Raw genomic sequence first — 7753 nt, forward strand, 5'->3', positions numbered from 1 at the left:
GATTCTTATATTGATTTGGTATGCTACTTATGCCCTTGGAACGATTTTATTGGACCCTTGACTTGATTTGGCGCGCCACATCATTTACACATGGCATGGACCTTGAGCTAATGGAGTGGGCTCATCATGTGAAGTCCAATAGAATAGACTAGCCCAATTGACTCGGTCTTTGAATTAAATTCATACACGTTTGACTTAATATTTATTTGTACCAATACATCTTGAATACATTTTTTTTTGTTGCATGGATTAACCTTCAAAGGCGCTGGTCTTTAATTCTTGCCCCTCAAATTGCTGGTCTTTAATTTTTGTCCCGCAAATTGCTGGTCTTTAATTTTTGTCCCTTAAATTGTTGGTCTTTAATTTTTTACACTCGCTTAAAAAAGTGGCCGAAAATACCCCAAGGTTCTGGGTTCGAACTTCCGCTTAGTGAAAAAAAAAAAACGCTAGACAAGGCTTTGCGTAAATTTTGCCTGAAGGCAAAAGTTTACCTTGGAAAATTTTGCAAGGCATAATTTTTTTTTTTACTTTGCTAGAATTCTACAAAAGTTAGAACTTAAGGCCTAACTTTTGCTGCAATTTTTTTTTATTGAACCAGAGTTCGAATTCATAATCTCAAGGTATTTTAGAGGAAAGACAAAAATTAAAGACCAACAATTTGAGGGGCAAAAATTAAAGGCCACCTCCGAACAAGGGCAATCGTGCAAATAGTCCTCTTGAATATGATCCAAAGTAATTTGTGGATTAAGTCCGACTACAGTTCAGGGACTACAAGCATCAACTATATACATAATTTTCATAAAATGATCGTGCCCCCCCCCCCCCCCCCCCCCCAAAAAAAAGAAATTTTAAACAAGCACTCAAAAAAATAATGAACCAGTAACCCATATCCACGTCACAATAAACGTACCATCACTTTTCCAATTTCATTTTTCACCTCCATTAACCATATTTTAAGTAGACATAAGATAAAGACGTTCAATATAAGTTATAACCATGTGTTGATGATTTGGCAATGCTTATTTGATAATTTTTATCTTATGTGACAGTTTAATTGTAATTTACGGCACCAGGTTGATGATTTTTTGGTGATTCTTATTTCATGATAAATATACGGAATACTAATGTCTTTTTTTTATTACAAAATCTAGTTTAATGATTGGGTTGCGATAAATGCTTAATTTGTTAATTTGAGAAGAACAGGAAAAAAATTCTCCTAATTGATGATCAATATCGTGCACTGTACATTCTACTACTCCCTCCGGATAAAAAAGAGTGTTGACTTAGTCATTCGCACACCCCTTAAGAAAATAGAAGTACTAATTTTTGGATAAAAATAAGTAATTTGACTAAAATATCTCTAACTAAATAGGTATTGGATTTGGTTATTTAACACTTAATAAGAGTAAATTTGAAAAAATAAGTTAATTTTTTCTTGATTTGATAAGTGGACACTCTTTTTGGACAAAAAAATAAAAGCTAAGTGAATATTCTTTTGATCCGGAGGGAGTAAGAGGGAGTTAGCAGACAGTAGGTCCACATGGGCACTTTAGTCATTTCACGTAAAATAGAGTAAGAGCCTGTTTGGATGAGCTTATGACTATAAACTGCAAATAGCTTATAAGCTAAAAAAAATAAGTTGGGTAGTCTAGCTTATTCTTTTTTGCTTATAAGCTGTTTTCAGCTTATAAACTGCTTTAGATAAGTTAAGTCAAATGGGCCCAATTATTTTTTTGAGCTTATTTTAAGCACAAAATGACTTTAAGCTGACCAGTTAAACACTCAAAAAAGCTGAAAATAGCTTATAAGTAACTTATAAGCCAATCCAAACGGGCTCTAAGATGATTTGTCTAAAATAAAAAATCACAATAGCCGTTGTATAAGTTTTAACTGCCTTGACCAAAATAGCTGTTGCTGATACCATCATGCATCACTATACTTTTCTATATTTCATAATTGCCCCTGATTTGCTTTTTTATTACGGTGTTGCCTGTATTTATTTCAGGAAATATGGGAAAGTTGGAGGACAATTCCTACTCCAAAAAAAAAAACAAGGTGATGTCAGAGAGACACATCCAGGTTCATCTTTATTTTGGGTAATTTGCACGATTGTCCTTTATACGGACTAGTCTTTAATTTTTGCTCTTCACTTAAAAAGAGTGGTAAAAAATACTCCGAAATTCTGGATTCAAAACTCAGCAGAGTCGAAAAATAATGATAATTTCACAAGACATAGATTTTTATGAACCTATGCCTATTCGGATGAAGTCACATAGAATCTATGTTGGAGACGACAAACTTTGACAGAGACAATAGACTTTTAGTTATGTCTTAAGGCAAAGTCTGCCGCATAAGGCAGACTTCTTGCAAAACATTTGCCTTGAGATTTTTTTTTTTGACTGAGCATGGGTTCGAACACAGAATTTCGGGGTATTTTTGGCCACCTTTTCAAGTAAAGACCAGCAATTTGAGGGACAAAAATTAAAGACCACCTCAAAGGAAGGGCAATCCGCGCCAAAAAAAAAAACTTTATTTTTCACCAAACTATGATATGCAGTTCTCCGGTCTATCTATTACGCAGCTTCTTATTTTTGTTTTGTAATTTGTATTGTGATTAATATTTCTCAGATATTGTGAAAATTAATTGAAAAATTTCTTTCAACAAAGTTTTATTACATAAGTTAGATAATAGAAATTTATTTTCTGTCGCATTCAGGTAATTATAGAAAAAGTTATTAAACATATATTTTTTTCAAAAGAAAAACAGAAATCTAAATCAAGAAAAGTAAATAAAATGATAGCAGTGTTCGCACTCATATATTTGTACATAAATAATTTAGTGAATCTTTTAAAACATTTACAAAGCTTTTCCAAAAAAAAAAAAAAAATCCTAAGTTTTACTTACTAAGGTAATTCAATTATGATCATTTCTATAATATCAATTTGCCATGGTTGCTTAATAAGCTTTTTGTCAAATTTATTATTTATTTGAATGAGTGAGAAACTTAGATAAAGAAAATTAGAACCATACAAAAATTATGATATATACACAAGTGCAAGTTCTAAAAATCTTACAATCAATCAAATGTTTACTAACATATTAAAATTACAAAATTTCAAAAATCTTCCTTTTAATAAGTTATGTACTTAGTCAAACTATGTCATCATAGGGATTAAATAAACTTGCAAACATTAGCTAAAATATTTAAAATCACACCCTCGAAATTTACACTTCTATTACTAAACAAAGGTTAGTTTACATTATCCATTCAAAATTCATAAAAAAAAGTTAATCATCAATTTCAACATTTTCATATGTGTTTGGGCCCGTGCACAGTGTATATTTTTTATTTATACAAAGAGCTAATGTAAAATTCAACCTAACTAGCTACAGTTGGCCTCACATTATTGGATTAACAAACTTTGGAAAATTCTATCATTGTTACAGCTATCTCTATGTAGAATGTAAAATAGGCTTCAATGAACTTGGGCTGAATGTGGCAAAATTAATGGCTCAGACAAATTAGTTGGCCCAGGATCAAATAGGCCCGTCTGCTTCTTTGTTTGTATCGAACAAGCGGCCTTCTCCTTTTTCGATTCCATCGACAGGACTGAGCTTCTTTCTCTTCTCTCAAATCATTGTCATCTTGTTTTGAAAAGTCAAAAATCAAAACAGTTGTTTATGGATTCGTATAATTTTATATTCATAAATGTTTAGATCATTAAATAGAAAATTTAGTTAATCCACATACAGATAATAAAGTAATTAATATAATTGTCCAATTTAAAAAACTGAATGATTTTATGGTCAAAGAAACAAGTATAAAAAGGAAGCTAGCCCAAGTCAGGAGTTCATAGAGAGTAACTTTGAACGCAAAACTTACAAATGGCAAAGTTCTTTGCTTCACTTGTTTATGTTGTCCTCATTGTCGCTATAGTTTCAGGTTATCATGGTTTTACAATATTTAACATTATTAAGTTTTTCTTACTTTGTTATTTTCTTTTATTTCATTCTTTTTATGTGAATGCAGATGAGAGAATTATTGGGGTGGTATATGGAGAGGATTGTACAGTTGAGGTTGGTTTTAACATTTGCACCACGAGTAAAGATCGATGTAGGCCTATATGCATTTTTGCAATTTACTATCCAGTTAAAAAATCAACCTGTAAAATACGTAGCGATGGTTCTACCTACTGTGAATGTGTATATATTTGCAAGGAAGAAGAAAAGTTGAAGATTGCAAAATTACCAGCACCTTATTAGTGATTAAAATCTTATTAATATTTTATACAACAAGAAAGAGTTCTATGGACTATGGTTTCAACCACCACCATGAATTAAATGATTAATAGTTTATCAACATTTGGGTACAAACTTATATGATCTCAAAATGCTGGTTCCAAGTGACTATATATAATTAACTTAATTTCTCTTGTTACGGATTGGAAGTTTTGCCTTTAACTTTTGATTATTTTCTGCATAAATTTTATCCGATTTTTATTTTTATCTTTTATGTATAAAGCTCTGGCTGTGGACCCATTCCTAAGTAATTAGATAATATTTTATGTTATCAAGATGAGAAAATGATCTAAATGGTCCTTAATGTATGGGTGTTGGCATATTTTGGTCCTTAATATATATGGGAAAATACATTAAACCCCCCCCCCCCCAACGTATAGCCAGATTAATTATGACGCACCAACCTTTGCGGGCGACCTATTACCCCCCCCAGTCTTAATTTTTCTGTATTTTAATACCATTTTCGACTGACGTGGCAAAAAAAAAAATGACGAGTGAAAATGGTCCAAACGAGATATTTTAATAAAAATTAATTTTTAAAAATTAATTTATATTTTATCCTCTCACCCACCCCACCCTCCCTCTCTTTCACATTTCAATTGTTAAATGCAATTTATTTTTCTCTTTCTTCTTCTTTCTCCTCAACCACCGCTGCCGCCGCCACAGCAACCACCACCGCAGCAGCAACAGCAGCACCGCAGCAGCAGCCACCGCCGCCGCCGCCGCAGCAGCAACACCACAGTAGCAGCAGCAACAACGCAGCAGCAGCAACCACTGCCGCCGCCGTGACGTTAATAATTAATAAAAGAAAATTTGAATTTCATACTCTAATCAAATACCATTTTTCAGTAATAATTAATAAATATAATTAATAAAAGAAAATATAATGAAAAATCAAATGAAAAAAAAAAAGGAAAAGTGGCAGTGACGTGGCAGCAGCGTGGCACCAATGTGGCGGAGAGTGTGCAACACTCTCCGCTGTGCAACTGGGCTTCAATTTTTTTTTGCCACGTCAGTCAAAAAATGGTATAAAAATACAGAAAAATTAAGACTGGGGGGTAATAAGTCGCCCGCAAAAGTTGAGTGCGTCATAATTAATCTGGCTATACGTTGGGGGGGTTTTAATGTATTTTCCCTAATATATATCATGTAATAGGAATATTTCTTAATGTTTGCAAAAACTTAACACTTTGGTTTAAAAATGTCAACATTAACGCCAAGCATCTGAATATTGATATGGAGCAACACAAAACAAATATTTCTAGAATTTTCTTTGACCGGTGTTGCCCCGTTGACTTTCCTCCAAGAGATTCTACTCCATCTCTGTGTCACCTAGTTCCCTTTTTTCTTTTCTTTCGGGGATGTTAATAAATGGTCCATAAAGAGGCATTGATTGCATTGGTAATGATAGGTGATTCTACTTGCAAGAGATTGTGATGGTAATTTTTGTATACATGGAATGGTGATGAATGAAGCAAAAAACCACCGCCTTGAAGGGGGTTGTAATGACTTTGGTGGTCGTGGGTGAAAACAAAAATTGACTTTGGAGGAAAAAAAGAGGCTGTGAGAAATCTTGTTTCTCCAAATGATGTGAGATGTTTGACCGTTAATTTTAACTGCAGCTTTAGTGAGGAGATCCATTAGTTTTAACACCAAAATTGTTAAAAGTTTTTACATAAGTTAAGGACAATGAGTCCGGAGCCAAAATAGCATATTTTTACAGCAATTACACCAAAATAGGCTGTCTTTTTTTTTTTATACCCAAATGGGTATTTCGTTGATCATTCAACGAAATACCCCAGTTACTGTTCATAGCAGCAACTCTTTTTTTTTTTTTTTTGCATTTCGTGGAACAATCCACGAAATAGCTTTTTTTTTTTTTTTTTTTTTTTTTTGCATTTCGTGGAACAATCCACGAAATAGCTTTTTTTTTTTTTTTTTTTTTTTTTTGCATTTCGTGGAACAATCCACGAAATAGTTTTTTTTTTTTTTTTTTTTTTTAATTTCGTGAAAAAAATGATTTTTTTTTTACATATCATGACACAATTCACGAAATAGATGTTTTTTTATTTTATTTCGTGAATAAAAAAAGAAATAGGAAATTATAATTTTTTTTTGTTTTTGCATTTCGTGTATTAAAAAACGAAATAGGATAATTTTTTTTCTAATTTCGTTCGTATAAAAAGGAAATTGGAAAATATATATATATATATATATATATATATATATATATATTATTTCGTGTATTAATGAAGGAAATTGATTTATTTTTTTATTTTTTTTGCATTTCGTAATCTAATGAACGAAATAGGTTTTTTTTTTTTTGTATTTAGTGAATAAAAAAATGAAATAGGAAATTATATACATATATATATATATATATATATATATATATATATATATATTGCATTTCGTGTATTAAAAAACGAAATAGGAAAATAATTTTATTTTCATTTCGTTTATATAAAAATGAAATAGGAATATATATATATATTTCATTCATGTACCAATGAAATATTTCGTGGATTGTTCCACGAAATACAAAATAAAAAAAACATATTTCGTGGATTGTTCCACGAAATGCAAAAAAAAAAAAAAAACAGTTTTATTTATATTAACGAAACTGTTTTATTTTTTAATTTAAAACTGTTTTTTTTTATTTTTATTTTGCATTTCGTGGAACAATCCACGAAATATAAAAAAAAACAGTTTTTTTATATATTTTTGAAATTGATCTTATATATATATATATATATATTCCAAATTGATTAAAAGCCATTTTTTAATTTTTTTAAAATATATTTTTCAAAAAACTTAGTGTTTAACTGTAAGGTTATTTTAGTCAACTTTATATATCGAGAAAATTAGTCAGCTTTATTTTCAAAAATTGAAACCGCAGAAGTGAAATTGACATTCACAGATACATTATCCCTGGATTTTTACGTTGAAATCTATTGCGTATCATCATCTTATAAGTAAATAAAACTGAAAATTTCATGCCAATTTGGGGAAAAATTGAAATTGAATGTGATAAAAGGCGTTTTTTTAAAAATCGGCTCGGCCAAACCGCCTTTTGGCGGTTTGTGTGCATAGATCTCGGAAAAATACCCAAAATCAAAAAAAAAATCGCGTAAATCGGACGTCCGAGCGCAAAGTTATGACCATCTAAAGTTTGACGACTTTACAACTAGTTTTTCTCCCTATATTTTTTAGAATTATATTTATATTTAAAATAAAGTTATGTCTTGACTTTACAACTATTTTTTTTTTCGTTTATTAAAAAACGAAATAAGATTTTTTTTATTTCGTGAATATATAAATGTTTTTATAAATGAAACACAAATATATATATATATATATATATTCATCCTATTTCATTGGTACATGAATGAAATATATATATATATATATATATATATATTCCTATTTTTTATTTTCCTATTTCGTTTTTTA

Source organism: Lycium barbarum, chromosome 12 (genome assembly GCF_019175385.1).
Source record: "Lycium barbarum isolate Lr01 chromosome 12, ASM1917538v2, whole genome shotgun sequence".
Lineage (NCBI taxonomy): Eukaryota > Viridiplantae > Streptophyta > Magnoliopsida > Solanales > Solanaceae > Lycium > Lycium barbarum.